The following is a 23,276-nucleotide window of genomic DNA, read 5'->3' as shown; positions in this document are numbered from 1 at the left end:
TCAATAACCAAAGCATCGAACACTATGATAGTTCACTTAGCGATACTGAATATCATTTGGTGCATCATGTGACTTACACAATTTGCTTATCCAGTTGATAATGCAGATGGTACGTGAGTGTACGCGATATTCGCCATACTAATTGCACATGGATACATAAACCTCTGCAATATCAAACTCTACCCATTTGCATCGAATATAATGGTGCATAGCGTATGTTATGGCGCGTATACGCGAGAGAGCGGTGCGTATCTGCCAAGGGGCATACTAGGAAAGTCATATACGTTTGTTTGCGTATTGTAGATCAAATGTACCAGTATCGTGGAACGTATCACGTTGCGATATCACGAATCGCGAATGTACGGAAGTACGAGAGCTTGTACAGCTTTCAATAGCATTAATAACGCGTCGTGTTGCAAGGTTCACCAATGTATCTATCTTACAGGATGAGTCCTTTCTTCAACAGAAAACGTAGTAGAATCGAATGTTTGAGATGATTTAAGATCGTTTGAAGAATTCAGATGATCGAAGAATATATTATTAGATCGATGAAATTCAGTTTCTTCAGGATTCGAATTTTCATTTGTAATAACAGGAATTTTATTTCACGTTAAGAATATTTGCAATAATAATATTAAAATTTCATCTCCATTGTCAGGCGATAAGTATAAGAAAAAGTTGTCACAACGTTACAAATTATAATTACAAGGAAAATTAGCTTAGATTCTAACCGACAACTTCTCTTCATAACTAACTATTCTTAAAAAAAAAGATTATAAGTTAAATGAAAGTACGGTGAGAAATGTGAATAAAAATGACGGAAGAACAATTATTCGTAAGAGGTTGATAATTTTCTTATTTTATCCGCTGGTTTCCTTAAGCAATTAATCTTTTCCATTATGTAAGTGCACTTCGGTTTAAAGTAATTAGTCACTACGATGATAATTGATACTTCTTTGATAATCTGAAATTATCTTCGAACAATGTCCGTGCAAATAAGATTAAGATTGGGAAAGAAACGCACGAAATCCTAGAAAAAGAACAAAAGCGGAACAATCCGCTGGTAACAAGCCGCTTTATAGCTCTTCGAGGAATTACGTGATGTTTATTGCCATTCATTTCCATGCCTTTTCCTCGTTCTGCTTCTTATCTTATTAGCGTCGTCATTCCTTAACGAACGAGAACGAAAAGAAGGAAAAATTACTATGTAAACAACAAGGGCTTAATGGATTTCATCGTCTCGGAGATGAGGAAACTTCAAGTGCAATTAACGTGTTATCGTGAGAGATCCTTTAAGTTTTTCCAAGTACGTTGCACCGCGTACGTTTCCTCGATAAGTCATTTTACCGATTTCCCAATCTTTCTCACGGACTTTATAATCATTTTTCATTGGTACACGCAGTTTTCGGGAACAGTTTTTCGTTACCATTAAGAAATTTATTTTGCAACTTAAATTGTTCGTTTTCGAAAATGACAGTAACAAGTATCAATAAGTTACAGATGCGTCAACGATATTTGCATTTTTAGTTTAGTTTAAACTTGCTACTTTTATTTCTTTCTTAAATGAAAGGATTATGTGTTTTGTGGCTGTGGCAGATTGTTACTCTCATCTAATTTTTCATCTAATAAAAATATTTAACCACGCTTTTCTTCGTCTTCATTTCATATTCCATTTTACATTATAAATTGCAAAATCATCAATTTACTACAAGAATTCGCCATTTTCTGGATAATGTACGAAATATAAAGTTGTCGCGCTTTGTAATATGTAACTGTTTGTAGGACTACGGTTCGTTTGCAGAGGAAACAACGTAGGTACACGTCGTTTGCGGGTGTTTTGGAAAAGCAAACAGGATCACGGCTCGGTTGTAGAAATTTTATCGCATTTCGTTGTTGAAATGTTGTTTGCGTGGTGATTGCGTATATGTAGGATAGAATCGTGTTTCGATGGAGTAAATTGGTAGTTACCGCGGTTGTTATTGACTGAAGCGATTATTTTAATAACCGCAGGCTTGTTATATGTTCAGAGAGATTTTATTTCGTTCTATATTATACACACACCTACAAAAATACTAATATTTTTGATAGGGAGAGAAATTAAGAGAATCGAAATTAAAAAAACTGAAAGACCAGAATTTCAGTAGATGTTTGTTTCGAGTATTACAAAGATTACTCTAACAATAAGTACTTTGAACGTTTCAAATATTTTTGCTCATTATGTGCATTTTTGTATTTTTAAATCTCCTATAAACGCACAAGCAACTGCGATCTAGCTATGGGAGTTTCGCGAAAGACTTATTTGTTAAAATCCTTTCGTTCGTAAAGAAGAAACGTTACCATTAAATCGTAGATTCGTTCGAAGTAAACTATCACGCGAACAGCCAATTTCAGCTGCATCCTTTGTGCTCTGAGTAAGTAGTTAACACAACCATCTTACACAGCTTCCACTTTAATGTCTTTCAACGCGATAATAGGTGTTTGCTTTTTATCTCTTCTATCTTTATACTTCCACACTGATTTTCTTGCGCGTATAATCATTACAAAATTTTTTAACCGAGACAAGCTTCAACCGCCAATTATCTCGAAACAATGGGAATAAGAACGAGAAAAGAACTCACGGAACCGAAATGAAACGAAGAAGACCGGTAATTCTTCGCGATATCATTAATACGTTATCGATTAGATGGAAGAAGAACGCTGGACGCAATTGTTTTTGCGCGCTACAATTCCTCAGGTTGTGCCAGTTTTCTTCGCGAAAGACGGAAGGAAAGTCACGTGGAAAATGCAGACAAACTGAATGCACGTCGATAAGTAATAAAGACAGCCAGAGTGTAATAAGTACAGCGTTTGTTCGCTGTGTTTGGCACTTGTCCGAATCGAGGAACAACTAGATACGTATGAGTGCAATATGGGTTTCTTGGACGACCCAACTACGGTATTTTCATCTTCTAATGAATTTATTCATGCTTAGGGAGCATTGCTTGAGAAATAGCTTTTAAGAGAAACATTGAGATCTGGCATTGCCGAAAGTTCTGTGTTTAAAAATTTATCCGAAAAGAATTTCTCTTCCTTTCGTACATCAATTTTTGATCTTAAAAGTTATCTTGTTTAGACTGTGAATAGGATCTGACTTATCGTTAAATTTAGGCGAATATCGTACTATATATTTTTTAAAATTCCGCGGAACTTGAAAATTTCAGATTTTAAATGATAAATTGTTACGTCTGTCGTTGGTCTGTACTTACAGGTGAGGGTGTATATAGAAATAATTGCTTACGATCTCTAGTAATAGAAATAATGTCACTACACTTCGACCATGTTTAAAATATTGCCACTACTAAGATAGTCAATAAGGTATTCATACCTGAAATGTTAAGTGAAAGAACGTGTGCCAAGAAAAGTTGGCTTTATGTCGTGTACCAGTCTACTTCAGGTCATATGATTTCTGTGTGTAACAGAACGCGAGCCTCGCGTTATCTCCATATTTCATGGTTTCATGGGATAATTTTGACTTTTATTATAGCACGTGTTTTGAACAAGGCGAGAAAAGAGCCATTCAAATTCCAAATATTCATGAAAATTTAAAACGCCAAGTCAAAGGTCCTGGAGCTGCTCCTCCTTTCAAAGCTCTTCTATGTAAATCCTCTGGTCACGTAAACGAACTGAAGAAGGAACTTATAGGTCACACGAAATGTCAGCTACTCATCGTGCATATTGTGGAATCTGTGAGATTTGTTTTTTGCGACGATCAGTTTGGTCGAATAATTTTTGCTACTTTCAATTAAGACATAGGGTAGGCTTTTCCCTGAAACTGTAGATTATTTGCATCGCTATGAAAATATCCGATGCAAGTTTTATACTGACCACGTTGATTTTTGCGTTTGTTTTTTAATCTCTGTCTTTTGTATTTTATTATTTCACCGTTTATGAATTATCCGTCGTGATTTGTCCGATTAGCGGAAGTATCTTGATGAAAACAATTTAATAACTGCTTGCTTGTCGGTTTTTCAGGGAAACGGAAACGATTTAATAAATCTGATGCATTTTTGAACGAATAATAAAACTACAATTAAGCTCAAATTAGAAAGCGCGTTTCTCTCGTTTCAACGGTTCCGTATTTCAGACGCAAAAAATGAAAAAGAAAGAGAACTTAATACCGCAATGGAGCGTAGAAATATATCGTGTAATATATGAAATATAGATACTGTGAAAACTGACGAATTAAAATTTAAACACGAGCTTCTCAAATTAATGAATTGTGGTTTTTAATAATGTCCCAATTTCATTGAAATTTTACTTTCTAATTTATGAAGTTGATTAATATGGCTTGCGTGCGTGCCGTATATTAACAAGCAGTCGTTTAATATTCCATCTACCAATAAACATAAAAAATGGAAAAATGTAATCCTACAATAAAGGCAATATTATACGAAGCTCGCGACTATCTTATGCAAATTAATTTTTACAAATTTATTCGCCGATTCTTTCGCAGGATTTAAGTCTCCTTGAACCAACAGATGGTCTGGTTCGAATGTTTGTACGAAACGGAATATCTTAAAATTTCTTTTTCTTAAACCTAAGCGTTCAACTGCCAAACGAGAAATTTCACCGCAGTGCAACATCGTGCAATATACCTCGCAAGGGTTAGGAGTACAATGCACTCCACTCTGTTTGACCTAAATTCGCGACTTCGAACGAAAGCGTAAATATGCTGCTCAAAAATAATTAGACGAGCATTCGGCAAGCACTTCGATGATTACTCGGCTAACGATGTACCATACTTGAAATATGAGAATGATATCTAAACGAAGGTTAAATAAATATTATAACGAATACTTTGCTTGCAATATTTTATACATTTTCGTATATTATGCGCATTGTGTATAATATAATAGCATAACCGTTTAAAGAAATAAGGAACAGAAATTTGTATTTCCTATGCGTCATGTTCAATATTCGTTAAAGATTATACGAATTGAAACACTCGTACTCTTGCACATTCATCTTTCGTAGAATTACTTTACGCGGCTGAAATATTGTACAAACATCAACAGACGTAATTCCACCAGTACAACTGCAATCCCAATTCTAATTAACATCCAAGTCTCCAAATAACTCATTCCCTTCTTCTCTGAATCCTTTCAATGTACGAAGCGTAGCCGTACAATCTCTGTAAATATCTACCGACGGACGACCATCGACATTCGTTGTGAAATTATCGCGTCCGTGGATTAAGTAAGAAGAAAGAAAAAAAAGGAATAGAAAAATGGGTAAGGAAAAAGTAAATGGGCGAAGGAAGAAGAACGAAACGGTGACAGTGGACGAAACGAAACGAAACGAAACGAACTGGCGCGATACGACGTCCCCGTTGTGGTCGACCCTTAGCCTCGTTGCGGCTTCGAGTCTCCCAACCTCCGGGGTGTAATTTAATTCAAGGGTCGGATGAGTGAAGATAGATATAGGTGCACGAAAATGAATATACCGAGTGGGCTGAGAAAGGGGATGCTGGAGATTGAGACGTGGTTGAATCTCAATAGTGAACTAGGGACTAAGCAGTAGGAATAAACTTTTAGATGCATAAAATCTCTTTTCTCAAATTACTTTAGAACGACCGGTCTTTCTTGTTCCAATTTCTTTAAATTTTTTTTTTCCATTTATTTTCCATGTGCTTATATATATATGTACAAATTTGCCACGGTACTTCCAAAGCAAACATTACACACATGTAAATTTTCTTACTCGGAACACGTTAATTTTGTATCAGAATGTCTGATTCCGTGTTATTTCAGTTATTTGAAAATTATTTGGTAGAATTTAAATGAGAAAATAATGGGGGCTCGCGTGTAATAATTCGTCGCATTGCTGCAACTCTTGAAAATACTTTGAATTTTCGCTATCGATCGCGAGCTTTGCTCTGTAAATACAAAATTCTGTCGATTAATTGTTAATTTAATAACCTTGTTTAACTATAGATTATGTGATAAAAAAATACAGAATATGTACAGTTACTAGTTATCGACACATAATATTTGCTTGCGATTCCAATAAACTGAAATAATTGAAGTAATCGAACCACCATGACCAGAATGTAGCGTATTTCGTGGCACCATAAATAGCCATCGTAGAAAATCGAAGGTAAATAGGAACACCGTTAGGAGAATTTCATCGTCCCTGATGCAATCAAGGAAATTTGATCGGTTCAAGGATCGCTTGGGTGTGCAGTTTTTCCAAAGTTTACCAGAAAACATACCTCATGCGGGGTGTCGATTGAACTATTGGTAAAACGAGTAGCCAACAACCGTTTCCAACCAGAAAGTTTCGAGGTTCAGGCTTTCGGGTTAAAGCGTGCCACTTTAAGTTTAACCAAACTAGCAAGTTCTGTTCGAGAACTTCTAGCAAATTTGTCTTTCTTTCTTATATCGATCGATGTTTTATTCATGACGAACCGTCAATCGGAATAGCGTTTCACAAATACTGAAAGATTTCATAGACGGAAGATGAAATTGGTAATTAGAAGAAAAGCAGATTAAGAGGCAAATACAGGCGGTATTTTACATTTGAGAGGTGTACATTAACATAATTAACGAGCATTAATTCGTATACGATAGATTTTAGATTGACGAATAATACATTTGTTTAATAATTGAGAGTTAACGTAACTGTTGCAATCGACTATTACATTTAATCGTTAATTTATTTTGAAATAACGAATCTACGTGTAATTTATAGGAAAACGAATTTATTGATTATACAACGGTACTCGTAAATACGTAGACACAGATTTATGCATTTGCATGAACAATACGTATGAGTTACTAAATGATACGAATAGACGATAAACTAACGATCAGAAATGATATTTGCTATTTTCCTGTGAAATCAACGGATTGTATCGGGTTGTTCGAAAAATTCACAGCATGTTTAGGGGAGTTAAACTGTTTTCAGAAAGATATGATTAAATAAAATGCTAAATTATGATGTTTATCGTACATTAGGAGAAACTACTGACAAACATCCCGTTAATTATAAAGATTTTGCTGTTGACCTTGTTCAATTTCATTCGTACTGAACGTATCAAATTTATCGTTTATTTTAGAATTTTCGAAGAAATTCAAGTAAAATGTAGTCGAAGGGAAAAAGAACAAAAAGCTTTAGGAAAAAGAGAATTTGAAATTGAATTGAATTTGAAAAAGAAATCGAAAGGGACGATGCATGTATATTACTCGATGCAATATTAAACTCTTGAATTTCGCTTTGCGAACAATTTAATTTCTGTTTTCATCGATGATCGAGAATTTCGATTCGAAGAATGGTACGCGAGTGAAAATGTTAATAAACATTACTCGTCTTGCCAAAACGAGATAGTTATTTATCGGAATACTGAAATGAAAAATTAAGACAGGAAGTTCGCTCGAAACCGTAAGTTAATTAAAGGCAGAGTTGTTGCCTGAATTTCAACGCTTTCGAATGGCACAAATAACTGGGCATACGACAAACGAGTTTATTTTGCGAGGCGTGAGTTCAGACGTGCTTTCAAACTTTAAACAAAGCATATCAAACGATCTTCGGAGCTAGTCGAAATTTAGAGTGAAATTGAATACTGATATAATTAATAGGATTTAATAAAAAACAATACGACGTTGGTTATATATTTCGTAATTGTATAACATTGTTTTATTTACAAGAATGGTTTTTCTAAACTATTCTTCTTGGAATAGTATATTTTATCGAACGAAAAGATACAAAAATGTGTCTATAAACAAATATTTCAATATAATTTATACAGATAACGCAGTTGTCTGGCATGGAATTAAATTTTTATTAAATCAGCATCACCTGTTTTACGTCAAACAAAGTATGTAAATCGCATCGATCGATTCCACCGAGAGTTTCCCTTCGCGATTTCATTCTGTTTCTGGTCGCATGGCGTAATATTCGCCTTTTAATACCAGAAACATGAATGAATTCTGGAGTGGTTTCTACCTCGCTTTTTCCTCTTGTACTTCACCTACTAAATTGCTAACGATCCAATCTCAGATAATAGCTCGTTTCTTCGTTTCCCATTAGCAAAGTAGGCACAACACGCTGTTATGCTTAACTTTTTAATATACGTGAACATGCAGGTACACACTCTTATACTCGTATAGAAATATAGCATAAATACTTGAATACACGATAATTATTTCGATATAGGAACACGGATCGATCTATATTTATATTTTTAAAATTAAAATTAGCTTTTAGCTGACATCACAAAAATATTTTTAGCAATTTATACCATTTTATAATTTAAAATTCTGTTCTTAAAGAAGCTAATACCGATATAATATAATCGCGTTAGTGTATATTTCCATAGGCGAATTAAATATTAAATAATTATTAAGGATAACGCAGTTTGGATTTGTTCGGGACGCATTGCATTCGGAGAACGAAGCCTATAGAAAGAGTGTTTCACTTGCTTTCAAGGAAACTCGAGGAAATAAGAATATCAAACTTCGAACAAACGAGTGCTAGGAGCTAAGAGAAGCCATCGCCGTAAACCGTTTCTCCCTTTCTATCATGTTCGCGATAAGCTACAAACATTTTATTCAATCGTGGGATTTGTTACGATGTCATTAGCAGAAGAGGTTCGGAATTCTTGATATCCAGGGTTTCTCATTTACCATACACCTGTGCCCTTGTGCACGAAGATTTCAAGATTTCACACTACGGAATTGCTGCATTCAGAATTCAAGACCGAAGAATTCCAAAATCTCGTACTCGGGACTCCAGACTACAGGATATTAAGATCCCAGATTTCAGTAGAGCGCAAGACCGCAAATTCCAAATTCAAAAATTCGAAGATTTCACCCTAGGGAATCTTTGGATTTGGGATAGAAGACTAGAAACCTTCAACGTACGAAATTTAGGATCTCTAACAGGATACCGCGAGTCCAAATGCAAAAGTTCATAGCCTGTGTATCGAAATCTTCTATACTTGCGATAATTATACTTGAATGCACGTTTCGTGATCCATGACGCGGAATTTAGTATTTAGCGTTAGACGATGCGAAGGCTGGCGGCCAATTTGACGTACATACATGATATATCTTCTAATTTATCTCGAATACCCTTCAAAGGGGCTGTAGAATTCCAGCTTTCACAGCTCGGTGGTGACCTAATTTGAGGTTAATAACTCTATAATTGTAGAATTCAGAGATCGACAGTTGTACGGTTAGTCTGAACATATTGTACGTCTCAGAGTTCAGGAATTCTAGCACCTAGTGGTGGCCATTGATCAATTTTGCGGCTCGAGAACCCTAAAGATCTACATCATAGTTGCAGGAGCAGGTGTAGATTCCTGTATATCACAGGATACGTGGTTAACGTTAGCCCTTGTCTCATGATTTTCGAATCAGGATGATCGAGCTTTAAGAAAGTTCCAGTCGCGTCTTATGACCCTAGAGACGTAAAGTTTCTATTCTCCCAGTCCAACAACGAACTTTCATCGGGTGCTCTATTGTTCGGTTTCTCGTTATTAAGAATTATTTATTCATCTTTCAATTAATACTTAACCCACTGACATAGCAATTTCCTCGCATTAAACGTTCTTGCGTATACGTAAATGGATAGTAGTAGGCTTTGTCGAAATTTTTATTCAGACTGGTTTAAGATTCAAACTATGTTTCTTAAGTCGAAATTCTCGAAATCGGTCGGCGATATGGTTCAGACACGATTCGCCAAACTGTCGACTAAACCCGTATTGTTCGACAATTTCCAAGGAAACCGATGTTCCGTGAGCTGTAAGAGCTACGCTCCGCCGGTCTTAGGAGCTTTTCCACCTTATCGGTTTGCCACCCTTTTCATTGTCGTTCTCGGCTTGTCTACAAGGTAACGCGCGTTACCTCGTCGATCACGTAAAAACAGAAGCTTCAACATCTTTACGATCCTTCGATGCTCCATCGTTATAGCGTTTACGCGTTGATCGTCACAGCGATTCGAGTTAGTAAATTTTTTACAACGACTAATACAGGATGAATTTCTTGGATTAAAAAAATGTTCAACAATGCCAATGATTTAGATTATTTATACAGATTATGAGAGAAAAATTGTGCAAATATATACGATAGAATATTTTGCACGAATTAAATGTTATACTATAATACATTTCAAGCTATCGCGGCTGCCAGGGCAAGATATATATATATATATATAAAATCGATATAACAGTTAACGTATTAACTGAAGTTCGATGTTGAAATTGTGCAAACATATTTCTCAATGTTGGTAAAATTGATGAATTATAACTTTTGGATCTCCCTTCGTGCAATGTCCACGCAGCCTCAAAGTGTAAATTCGCGATTAATCTGATGCAGCCAGGCGAATAAATTTCTAACGCGGTTTGAAGAGATAGCCTGCGGTTATATGATTTTGTTTGGTATTTCGAGAGCAGCATAAATCGAGAGAATGCAACGTTTAGCAATGCTAGTTTCGATATATTTGGATGAATTTAACGGGAAAATATACAATCAAGTAATACTCAAAGAAAATTATCCTAATTATCTCGCATTATAAAAATTTCAACATCTGCGCACATACGATCTAATCACATACGATCTTATTCAAATTTTCATAAATCTATTACAAACTAAAACTAAATTTTCCACATCGTTCGACCTTAATCTCCGAAAACAACAGTAAGAGTATTACTTCGTAACTGCTATTTGAATTTAAAATTCGTCAAACCGTTCCAAAACTTAGTCTAAACTTCTTAGCTTAAATTGTCTTCCCTTTTTGGGAATATTTTTCAGCCGTGAGGAAGGTTATTTCCGATCACAGCGTTTCGAGGCGCCGAGAATCGGTTGGCGCTCTTTATCCGTTCTGCAACCGCACGCGGTTCACCGTGCCAGCGATACTGAAATTTAGTATAGGCGAGTCGCTTAAGTGGCGCGTTTCGTGCGCTGACGGATCGATAGCCCCGAAGATGGAAGATATGCAAAGCGTCGTTCACAATGAAACTACGCCGGAAGGGTGCATATTCCGACCACGGAAATCGCGTATTACGCGACACTGCTTGAAAAAGATAACTACAGAACCGGGATAGACCGACTCTGTGCAATGACGAATGGATCGCGAACAAGTTTATTTATTTACATATAAATTTAGATGCACGGGACGTACATAATACACGAAATGCTTATGATATGTAAAAGTATACAAAATATCCAAAAAAATCAACCGTTACAGTAAAATTCCATTTATGTGAGTCTGGTGGGGATCAAGTAGTTCATTTAATTGCAGTTCATATAATAGGAGTTCGCGTCCAGATAAGTGGATTTAATCGGCGGAAATTCGTTTAACCAGGCACTAACCAAAATTTCGTTCAACTAAATGGAGTTCGTATAAAGGCAGTTCTATTGTGCGATATTTATAGCGAAACGAAATAAATCTGTGCTTGGTTGTTTCATAAAAAATATGAATTTGCGGAAATGTTCCTGGTCTACTCGTAGTACACAGGTTTGACTATCGCGTGGGAAATTCGAAGTTGAATCTTAAAATATCGAAGCTTCGCTAACCTAATTCACTCTATTTTACGGTGTACTATAAAATTGGAAATTCGTTTAAAAACTAGCAGAGTATACGTGCGTGTGAAATCGTACTTCGTTGACGTGGACAACAACAATTTATAACGCTTGAGAAACATCGTATTGCACAGCCACGTGCGACAAATCTCCATTTCTACGAAATAAAAGTTCACTTATATTTTGTCCATTTATCAAACGGAAGTTTTCCAATGAATGCTTCTTCGGACGAAATAAGATGCAGACGAATCGGCGTTTTTCTTGGCTCCGAAATAATGCACAAACGTCAAGGAGAATTAATTTTTGGCGCTAATGCGCTACTTCACTCGGCACGGCGCCGCGTCAAAGCACACGTTAAATACTGTACATATATCAGGGTACAAGACGATAGAAGTCGCTTCAAAAAGAGTTTCGTATAACCGGAAGCTTAACAACTGACAGCGCAAACAATGCCAAGAATCATTCCCGATTCTGCTTTCGTCTCGTCACGACATATAGGAATTCGGCAAATTATTGCAACAACTTCTATTCGACTTTTCTAGCTTTGCATGGTACAAATTAATTTATTTTTTTATTAATATGGTTAGCTACTAAATAGATTTGTAGAGTTTACAAGTATTGTAATCTATTAAGGACGAAGATCATAATATCATAAACGGATTACAGAGTCTTATACATTTTTATATTTTTATGTTTCTACTAAATATCGTAACACCCTACTTTACTTTCAAGATACTATACTTCGAATATTTTACATATTTTTGCATTACAACTTATGAATTTCTTGGATCAAAAAAATGTTCAACAATGCCAATGATTTAGGTAATTTATTTATATAGATTATGAGAGAAAAATTGTGCAAATATACACGACAGAGTATTTTGCACGAATTAAATGTTATGCTGTAGCATATTACACAATATGCATTATACGGATATTGGCAGTTTAATCACAAAGATCAAACTTATGTTCGTGTACACGAATTGCATATAATTGGAGAATATTGGCGCGTGGATAGAAGGAGAAGTCAAAGAGCGAGTCAAATTACAATCAGAGTCGAGTTAAGTATCTCGATTCCGTTCTAATTAATTCTATTGTAAAATATAGAGCCGAGGTTCTATGTAAATCCTAAATCTTTTAAAGCGGAATGCCACTTACATCCTCCTATTTCGAGAGGCGCAGAAATCTGAAACCTGCTTTCGTTTCAGTTGAATTTACTGCTTTTGCCATACTCCTTTCACTGGCTAAATACTATATTTTTTCATCATTAATAGTAATTATCTTAAATTTTGTAAACCGTTGTTCGTAGAAATTATAATAAATTACTCGATATTTTATCGACTCTATACCGATTTTCGAAAACCCTACGAATTCTTTGCTTGCAAGAACAAATTACATCTTTTCGGGAATTCGTTTAATAATGCACTTGGAGACGGATATTAACAACGAAATCGATAAAAACGAATAAAGTGTATGTCGTTCGGAAGCGGTAATTATCATGTCAGCTTGACTTGCAAATTATAACGAGCATCGTTTTCCATCGCGCGGTAATCAATTTCAAATTATCTCGGTAGTCTCGAACGACCAATTATTTCACCAAGATACCCACTAAGGATAGAGGGTAAAACTTCCTGCGAATCGAGATATTTAATCGAATTTGGATTTCTCAAAGACTCGGGATTCTGTATGGTAAAGAGAATAACATTACGCTAAATTACATATATTCCGATTTTTTTTTTAAAAAGAAACTCGATCCTTTCTTTGTTACAAAATGTTGCAATAAGATTATTATTATTATTATTATTATTCCCAAGATAATAATCGAGATCAAGATACAAGATTACATCTATAGTACAATGCGCCTTCTGGCGTAGTTTCTGTTCTACAGTGCTTGTCTTTATTACGTTGTAAACAAATTTAGACAGTCGTTCAAGTTCAAGTAAAACGTATAAACAGCGCTCGCAAACAAGCATTAAAGTTGTATCGCGAATCGAATTGCAACTCCAAGTGCCACGCTAGGTCGCCGTGTTCTATGAATACGAAACGCTGTAGCCCGCATATCGTGATATTTATTACAGCATCAATCCACGATACAACTGACCAACGTGGTTATAAAACCTATCCAAACCAGAGGAATATAATTTCATATTCGACGGTTTTGTTTGAGATATAAAAGTTTGTCATCGTGCTTACTACACTTGCAATTTTCCCTTTTTATCGCCGTGGTATTAAAGATATCGAGTGAATAAATTCGATAAAGTAAAAGGAGAAATCTCACTATTTCAAATATCAGTTTTAATCCTATCGGCAAACGGTCTAGATATTTCAGCTTGTGCACGAGTTTGCATTTCGGTTGTTAATCTATCGATCGCGAAGGCCAATTTTCATGGAATGGTGACTTCCGTTCAATTTCAATCATCGCTGTCTTTACACGAAGGAGACTATCCAGCTGGTAAATCGGTTCGCTTAGAGAGCTGCGACAAGGCGGCGGAAACAATACATTTTATTTATTTGTTAATCGAATTTTAATGATCTCGCGATATTGAAAGGATCATCCGCTTTTTCTAATCTTACGATTATCGCGGTGTTTGGAGTTTCGTTTTTTTATTTTCTTATTTTTTTATGAATTATATTTACGGTTAGTTTGAAAAATATCGTAATTTTGAAGAAAGATAGAAAAGTAGTTTTTATTACCAATATATAGGTTTTTAATTGCACCGAATATAATATCTTGAAAATTAGCGAACCATTTGATGAAATGCTATTGAAATTGAATTCAAAGCACTTGCATCTAATTACGATAAATGTCTGAGAGTGCGTCTAAATTTTGTGGCGCGCATTTCAGTTTAGCGATAAAATTAATGAAATTTTACAAATTGCAGTCATCCTTTGATTATCCTGTTTGACGTAGAATCGTAAAAGAGCACTGTGTGACTTATAATTTGTAAGCTAAGAGTTCACTGATATATTTCATACACATTTCGAAGCTACTCAAAAAGTATATCGTTAGTTTATAATTTATCGCGCAGAAGTCTACGATGTGGAAATTATCACGGAGGATATATTCCTCCAGAAAATTTTTACGTTCGTAAAGGTTCTTTGGAAAGCTTCGTAAGGGAGCTTTGCGTTCCCGACGAACAAAGCAATCGTCGCGTCTCACGAACCGTTTAGCGATTGCATCCGTTCCAAATATCGGGCCTAAAATAATGGCGTTTACGCATTATTTCCGCCAATTGCATCTCTCGTGTGTGCGTCTAAATTTATGTGATACTTATAGTACGATATTGGAAAGCAGCCTACTATCAGTTTCGACTATAGCGTTGGCTCACGAATAATTTATCGTACTGTGAGCTACTAAAATATTATAATACGAGAGAGAGAGAGGAAGGGAGAGGGAGATAAATAATTCATAATGCTTGTACGATGGTTAAGTTTTGATAAAGTATAGGGAAATGGACGAAGAAATTCTAAGTGTATTAAAGAGATAAGTTTTCTATCGAGTTTTCCATTTTGTTTCGATAGTTTCGAGGGAGAAGTTTCTCATCGGATCTCTCGTGACACGTAGCTACGATTTTATTGATATTAGTTCTAATGCTGGATTTTAAACTGTCGCCTAGGCGATTTACATTCCTCGGATGTTTTTGCATAGCTCTATGTTTTTCGTGCTTACGGACCTTCGTATTAAATTCCCAGCTTTCCACTTCATTTTCCTCAATTCGCTCTTATTCTGTGCTCCTAGACGCCTTTTTCTAACGGGTGCAGATCTTTACATATAAATTCGGGATTTAATTTATTTATTTAGGATATTATTGGTTTCGCGTCTTCCGCCTCTATCCATCAGTCTCGGGTCGCTGGTGGTGAATTGTTAATACAACGAAATAGGTTTGTGATAATAATCCTATTCGTGTTATAGAATCCTTCACATTTAATTCGATTCTTGAATTTCTGCTCTCATTTCGACAAGCAAAAACATTCTTAATATTTTATTTGCGATTAAAGATAATCGGAATACGACGTAGAATATCATATTTAAGAAAACTCCAAAAAATCTTCAGCCCCATCTACCACCCACAGAGAAAAAGAAATTCATTCGACGCCCGTGGACAGCCACAAATCAAGCATCCCACATTTTAATTCTCAAAATCAACAAAATGCCGCGTTAATATGCCGAACATCCACTTCGTACCAATCCAGGCGTTTTTACTTTCAGCTGCCCAGAAAGACTAACATCGTATCGTCGATCACGAAGGACCTAAATCCATTCCATTTCCATCACACGAAGCCTTACAAATCCAATCATCATCCAACACCAATCATCCTGTCGAACAATTTGCAAAAAAAAAAGTGAATCAGCGAGCAATCAAGCAAGCTGGTCGAGCGATGCAAAACGGTTCATCAAACGGTATTTCGCGGGATTGTCCCTGGTGGATTCGTCGAATCGCATACATCGGTTCGGCGAAAAAATAATTATTCAACGGCGCGGTGATCCATTCTGAAAGCGTTTCCCTCTCGATTCCAGGCCGGAACGTACGGAAGCTTTCACGGATTGGCTTTCGCCATCTGACTCGTTGCGCGGCACGCTTGCGCGGCTTTCAAGGCGAGCTTTTGAGCTTTCGAGTCGCACCGCGAGCCGAGACACGTGGAGTCGTCTATCCTTTCGCCGAGCGGATTTCACGTTTTCCGCGTATCGCTCAAAACCGCCTCGCGAGAACGATCAAAAGCCAAAGTAAAGCAAACTAAAAGAGAAAAATAGCACTCGAGTGATTTGAGCAAATCGAATCGTTAAGCCAGTTCGTTAATTTCTTCTCCATGAATCGTTCGAATAAAAACGCACCGACGTATTGTTGACATGTGATTCGCGCGCAATCGGTAGGAAATTGTGCCTCGCGATTTTCAGAATCAACTCAGACGTGAAGTACGAAAAATTGCAGTGAGTGTTTTAATTGGTGAACAAATACGCGGCACACCAAGTGTGCTGCCAAATTGTGTACTCTTTGGCTGTTCGGTGTATCGTAGCCCTCGTATCTCTCGTCTCGCGCTTCGTTGGCTGTGTTATTTCTCTATGAAACGACGATAAACGTATCCAAGATTCCGATAGAGAAACGACCGCGTCATATAAATGTCACATGCGCGCGACTCTGCTTGTCAGAAGATGCGCTCTTCATCTTCAGCATCATCATCTTCTTCCTTTTCTATTTGTTCGTCACTGGAAAGGGGATTTCGCTTTTAAACTGGATCGTTGTCTTCGCGTATTGTATTTCTGATTGCAGGAAATGTAGGTCGATGAAGGTGTTCCTCTTCTCTTTAGCGTGCAATAGCTTTATACAGGCTGTTCGAAAAGTTTATGAATCGCTGTTAAATCGTTTACGCACGTAAACGTTCTTTGTTCGAAGGAAATAAAGAGTGTTCGATAGACATCGGTGTGAAAGTCATGTTTCCTTAAATTATAAAGAATTGTTGCTTATCTATGTTTATTTATGGCGCCGTTTCCAAAGCACGATACATAATTCATTAGCTTAGGTCGTTCTATACGTACGTCTTGGATCCAAGTTGACATACATCTTTGAAACACACGTATGTTTCCGTGTTGCAAGATGACGGATTGATATTACGAGATTTTGAATAGAAACTTTCGTAATACTTCATGTCAATCGCACAAAGTTTCTCAATATAGAAGTAGGTTTTATTTATTAGCACGTAGGATTAGTAACACTACGTAAGGTAAATTTAATCAACGGTGATAAAAGACGCGAGATAAATTAGTAAAAAAGTCGTTTAAATTCTAAGTGTATGGATTAATTAAGTTTTCGAGAGAATGATTTATTTTGGATGTGTACACGTGTTTGAAACAATAGATTTAGCATAGGTTAGACGATTATTTGGTTTAACAGTGAAAGTTGATGATACGTCTGTTGTTGATTTGTTTGAAGTTCGTGGATATTAAATAGGTTGATTCTAGGGGAAGGATTCTTTTTAGTTCAATCAGTGATAAAACATGCCAGTAGAATTCTAACTTTTAATCTTCTTGTCCAGCACTCCTAAACCCACTTTTCCATAAATTAGAAGCATTTAAATATCAGGATGAAGGAATTTAAAGATGACGGAAGGAAGAAAAAGGGAAACGAATAAGGAAGAAAATTAAAAGAAGAGCAAGCCATAAAACGTAGAATTCAGAATGCAAAGTAGTAAAGTGGAAGTAAGCCATTTGACCTTTCCGCTATGAAAATGCAAATTTCTCGTGTAACAGGGCATCTCGCAAGATTGTAAAATTTCGAAAGGATCTGTAACGAAATTTTTATATTCATTCAGATCATAGCGCTGTTACGTTTTACGCTTATTTTATGCCTCTTGTCTTAATTTGTAACGCGTGCATCTTTTTACAGTCATGCTCCAGTTATTTCTTTCCTTTTTCAGACTATCCGTTCTTTCCTTATTGATGTTATTAGTATTTTTTTTTCTTTTTTTTTTCATATGTCGATTAAAAATGTACAATAAAACAAATAAATTTTTAGATTATTGTACAGTACTTGGAATATCATTGGTATCGTTTTTATGTATTCTACGACGGGATTTCAGATTACAAATTCTATTGGCTTTCGTCTTGATTCCGTTTAACCTTATTTTTCTACATATTTCTTAATTTCATTCCGTACAATGTTGCAAAAACAGCTTATCCTATAATAGCGAAAGGATTAAATACCGATGCTTCGAATCACATTACCTTCCTTTTCAATTATTCATATTTCGTTGTTTTATTCGTTAGCACGAAATTAATCGATTTACTGCGGACAAAAACCGAATGCAATTTACCAAATGCTTTCAATTAAACAATGGTATTAGGAGGTTTCATAATTTCAAGAAACGTATCTCATCAATGTATTTTCTCTCGCTTTTCGTCATTCATTCCCATTTCGAAATTACCTTCTGTATATCCAGCTAATAATATTAAATTACAAGCCGAAGTTTCGGAGATCATTTCTGACACGTTGACACATTTTGAATTTATTTATTAATAATTAAATTTATGTTTCCAGCTATTACGGTGTATTCATTTTCTTTTATGAAATAGTTAAAGCATACAGAATCGTAAATATTATGTGGCTACGTGACATGTTAATTAATTTTGTCAATTTAAAATTAACACATCAAGTGCCAAAATTTTATTAAAAATAGAAGATGTGCTAAAATTCTTGAACAGAAGCGCAAGAATTTTATTAAGAATGTAAGAATATTTAATATCAATTAAACTTACTGAGATCGCGGTCGTAAACATTTCTACAGAGATTCTAGCGTATCTGAGAGATATACGGTAACTTGAAATCCATGCTGCAACGCTTATTTTTGCCAAAGGATTGTGTAAAGTCATATTTCTCGTACGACGAGCTTTTAATTATACCAAAATTGATACAAAATATAATACATAGATACATTTACGCTATGTATGAATTATAGAATTATTGATTTAACATAAAAATATCTAGAATTACATTTTACGTATATCTGTATATCTCTCGGATCAACTACGATTTCCGGCGGGTTAAGAGAACAGACGACTGAATACAATGTATCTTTGACACATAGCCAATGATACGTATTTGAAAATCCATGAGAAAGGAACGATAGAATTTGCCCGGAATCAAAATTTATTCTGCGCATTATTATCAATTTTTTAATTAAAATATAATACATAGATACGTTTGCGCTGTGTATAAACCACGGAATTACTTAAAAATTTAACTTAAAAATATCTAGAATTAGATTTTACGTATATCTGCATATCTGTCGGATCAACTACGATCTCCGGCGGGTTAAGAGAACAGACGACTGAATACAATGTATCTTTGACACATAGCCAATGATACGTATTTGAAAATCCATGAGAAAGAAACGATAGAATTTGCCCGGAATCAAAATTTATTCTGCGTCACTATCATCAATTTTTTAATTAAAAGGAAAGAAAAAAGTTTGCCATTCTCGTCTATACGGTGTATAATTCAGTATTGCTGGACGTCGGGGGCTCACCACGGTAATCTGCTCCACTTAATCGTGGATTTCTACCGAGTTCGGTAAATCAATCGGCACGCCGTAAAACACCGACCTTGTTTCAACGTTCGAGTTTCCCTCGGTGGATCGCGGCACTGATCTACCGATTGAAAGTTTTCGAATCGGTCACTGATGGAAACGAGTCTCGAGTAATTCCACTGGATCGTTTGTAAAGTTGGCAGTAAAATTGGAGAAAAGTTTGGTGATATTTTGTTTTTTTAGAATCGGAATGTTGTCAACTTGTGTATGACTCTTTGCCAGTCATTGAACAGTTTCAAGGATTCGATCGTTCGAAGTAGATTCTTCGAGTACAATTTTTTAAAACGTAGAATATATGACTGCCGGATGATATTTGGCGAACGACACGCACGGAGTTGTATATTTCAATTAAATTTCAATACTCTTTTGCCATTTCGTCGATATATTTATTAATCTAGAAATTTTCTCTTTAATCGCTATGTATAATGTTCCAATTAATCCGCTGATTTTTATTCATCAGAATCGATAAAATGCAAAAGCGTACAGAACGTATAAAATGTACGAAAGTATGTAAAATATTAGAGGTAAAGTAGTAACAAATACTTCGTGATAAATAATAACAAATGTTTATTGGATAAAAAGAAATATTTATTTGAGTCGAATAAATACCCGTTTAGGTGCCATTTTTTAATTGCTTTCGTAAAAATATAAATCTACATGAACATCCAGCAGTCGAATCGTAACGTTGATTTTACAAATTCCTTTCTCTTTATGTCAAAAACATAATAGAATATTAGTATTAATTATCAGAAACTCGTCCTGGACAAGCAAATACCTCGAAAGCGTCTCGCTGTTGTAATCGAAAATCTCGTTTCATTCGATTTTCGTCCTTATCAGAGTCACGAATGAGATATCGAGTTGTTTCGTAGCGGGCTGATAATTCGATGACGCTAAAGTAAATCGATCGAGCTGATATGTAATTCTCGTTCCGATTCCGATCACATTCCTTCAGGAAGGACCGGACATGACTTCTAATATCCTCCGGGTCACGTACACTCCGAGAATTTCACTTCGAAGCTCAATAGGTCGTCCGTTTCGTCCTTGCTAATTGAATAGGTTCCGCGAAAACGAATGATTCGACGATGATCGAGAGTTCGTGAGGATTTTTCGATTAACTTCGACTATCCAGGCAAAGTTAGAAAGGTTAGATTTGACTGGGATATTTACCACGCCAAGGGAAATGGGATTTTTATTGCTAGTTAGCAAGAAGAGATTGAATTTTTGTGCAAATAATGCCAAGCTATTAGATAGGTGATTTTGATAAATAACTGGATTTCTTTTGTTTACAAGAGACAGACTTACAGTTAATTTCGTTACAGATTGTTATATTCTGTTTGGGGAAGAATTAAGTAATAACTGATATAAATAAATAAATTATTTGTATAGGAAAAATACTGATCAGGAGCATGTAATTCTAATTGAAACATGATCTTATACTTTCCAACTATAAATAAAGGTAGTATCTCGTAAAGAATGAATCCGTGACAGATCGACATAAGCTTTTACAGCGATTAACATTTTATTTTTCAGAAATAAAATTTGTTTCCTTTTTTTTTTACAAATAATAAATCGATAAAAAACAATCTGATACATAATGATTATTGAACGTTGAAATATTACGAAAGGAAGATTTAGCTTCGTATTAATTAAACGAACTTTGTGCAAAGACTATAAACAAGATTTCTGCATATATTTAATCGCCTTAACTTACGTAAATTCTCTTAACGCTTGTTATTTTTCATTACTTATACATTTCCACTTTCGTATAAACGTCTATCCTCTTTTACGAAAAATAAGCTTATTTTGACACGAAATATCTCCGATCTCGTTAATTAATTTGCAATACACAAACGTAATAGCTATTAAAAGACATGAACACGAAATATGCGATTTAATGGTGCAGCAGACATTATACTCTGGTTTATGTTACTAATAAACACACGTATTGCTTCTTTAATTACGTTGTTTAACAACTCATCAATTATATGGATAGTAATTTAATTTCGTCGAAATTATGACGGTCATTGTGTTATCGAATAAACCAAGTTAAATGGCAACAGACAAGATGCATTATATTATGGAAGCAATAGTGGACAGGTAACATCAAAACGTTGACAGTGTACTCGACAACTTTGTGACTACGTTTGAAAATTATGTATGTCCGAAATTCAATAATCGCTGATAGATAGCATTAAATATTTCGTCTGTCGTTAATATCTGTTTCATGTCTCTTTCACACGAATAACATAATCTCTACGACGATAACGATCCATCGAAAACTAGAACATTCGTTAACTATTCAAGACGAACGTAAAATTAATTTCGATTTGATATCCGCAGCAATCCGAATAATCTCAGATCAACAAATTATACTCGAATAAGTCGCGTTCCTACGTGTCGCTTAATACGCCTAAGAGTATGAGAAATTTGAAAATAAAATAGAAAAATGTATTGGAAAGAGAGATCGAAAAATTCTTGATATTAAAATGAATAATTTCACGAAGATTTTTGTCGAAAAATAATACGCAGAATGGCAAGCACTGCGTCGATGATTCGGAAAGTGTTTGGAACTGGAATCACAGAGTTCTTGATATCAAAACGAATAAATTCCCGAAGATCGAATAATTTAGGAACGAAGATTAATTTGAAGAATAGGAAAGAGTATCAAGAATCGAAAATGTATTTCTGATAAAAGCCACAAAGTTATGTAACATCGAGGTCAATAAATTTTTACGAAGATTACATACGCGACAAATGAAGAATAATTTGAAGAGTGTAAGAAAATGTGTCGATGGTGGACCTTCATAAATTACTTTATTTCACCTTTTTCAAAAAGATAAATAGGATTACCTCAAAAGAAGCAAGAAAGAAGCAAAAGGTCTTTGAGTATAAAATGATCCAATAAAATACTTTCTTGACTATACGAACTACTCCTTTTTACAACGCTTCGCTGTGAAAATATGGCATGTTCCTTGGGAGAGGAAGTTTTATGTTTTTTTTTCTCAAGCAGCCGACACTATTACCGCAGATTCAGCGGTTTCGTAAAAATCCAAGCATATTTACCGAGGGACGCTTTTCCTCTTTCTCGCCGGAAGGAAAGAGGATATTTCTGATCTTGTCGATTCTCCGATGTTGGAAAGATGTTTGTACTGCGTTCTGGCTTATTAGATCTCGTTTGTCAACCAGAATTCTAGCTTCTAACGCAAATCGAGATACGTTGAGATCGGTTTAATTTAATTAACTCTGGTCGACCAGCCACGGTAGATAAGCGGCTCGCTTCTATTTCTCAACCCTTTTCTTATTTTACACCGTCATTTACTAGCGTTTGTTCGAAATTGAATTTCTTTCCTCCTATACCTTTTTCCTTTTTCAAAAGTTTTCGGATATTCTCTATTTGTAATAAAATTTTGGGATTCGACATAGGAAGAGATAAATTACACGGATATTGGCTTCGGATCGAACGAAATAGAAATAGATGAAAATAACTTTCGTCACTAGCAAACTATTATTAAAATAATAGAAAATTTCTATTCAAAAGAAATTTCAAATTTCACGCTTTAAGAGCAAAATCTTTGTTCTGCGAATAGCAAACATGCAGAATAAAAATCTGGAAATTTGGATAAATTTCAACGT

At 35.3% G+C, this 23,276-nt stretch overlaps 1 protein-coding gene across 5 annotated transcripts in view; it reads left to right on the top strand.

Moving 5' to 3' along the window:
• LOC126915553 (dual specificity calcium/calmodulin-dependent 3',5'-cyclic nucleotide phosphodiesterase 1-like) overlaps positions 1–23,276 on the top strand; it is a 212,929-nt gene that overhangs the window by 40,628 nt on the left and 149,025 nt on the right. Inside the window, exon 1 of one of the 5 annotated variants that reach the window (XM_050720312.1) lies at positions 16,235–16,491. The exons of the other annotated variants lie outside the window; for them this stretch is intronic. The gene's annotated coding sequence lies outside the window, so the exon portion shown is untranslated. Of the gene's footprint in view, positions 1–16,234; positions 16,492–23,276 lie in introns of those variants that run through there. 5 annotated transcript variants of the gene reach the window in all.

This window comes from Bombus affinis, chromosome 4, assembly GCF_024516045.1.
Source record: "Bombus affinis isolate iyBomAffi1 chromosome 4, iyBomAffi1.2, whole genome shotgun sequence".
Lineage (NCBI taxonomy): Eukaryota > Metazoa > Arthropoda > Insecta > Hymenoptera > Apidae > Bombus > Bombus affinis.
The sequence above is the reverse complement of the archived record's forward strand: the minus strand, read 5'-3'. Positions and strand labels throughout refer to the sequence as shown.